The following is a 315-nucleotide window of genomic DNA, read 5'->3' as shown; positions in this document are numbered from 1 at the left end:
AAATACGCTTGTTGCGAGTCCCCTTTATGGTGGTCTGGCTGGAAGCTTGCTACACGAGAATCTTCTAAACCCCCTGTAATGAGACTTCTTTGTCCAGATTTTATGATTATCACTGTAGCTTTTTAAAGCATCCAGCCTCCTATCCGGATTTAGACACAATCTTTTCATAACTAGCTTTTGAAGCAAATCCTTATTTTTTCTCTCCCACCTCTTAAATATGAAAATTGTGTCAGCTAATGGAAGATAAACACTGAAAAGGCAAGAAGGTAAAAAGGAAAGAGAAGACTTGATGGGTAGCCCCTCCTTCCTGATCTT

Source organism: Myotis nattereri (assembly GCF_964212035.1).
Source record: "Myotis nattereri genome assembly, chromosome: 11".
NCBI classification, from domain to species: Eukaryota; Metazoa; Chordata; class Mammalia; order Chiroptera; family Vespertilionidae; genus Myotis; species Myotis nattereri.
The sequence above is the reverse complement of the archived record's forward strand: the minus strand, read 5'-3'. Positions refer to the sequence as shown.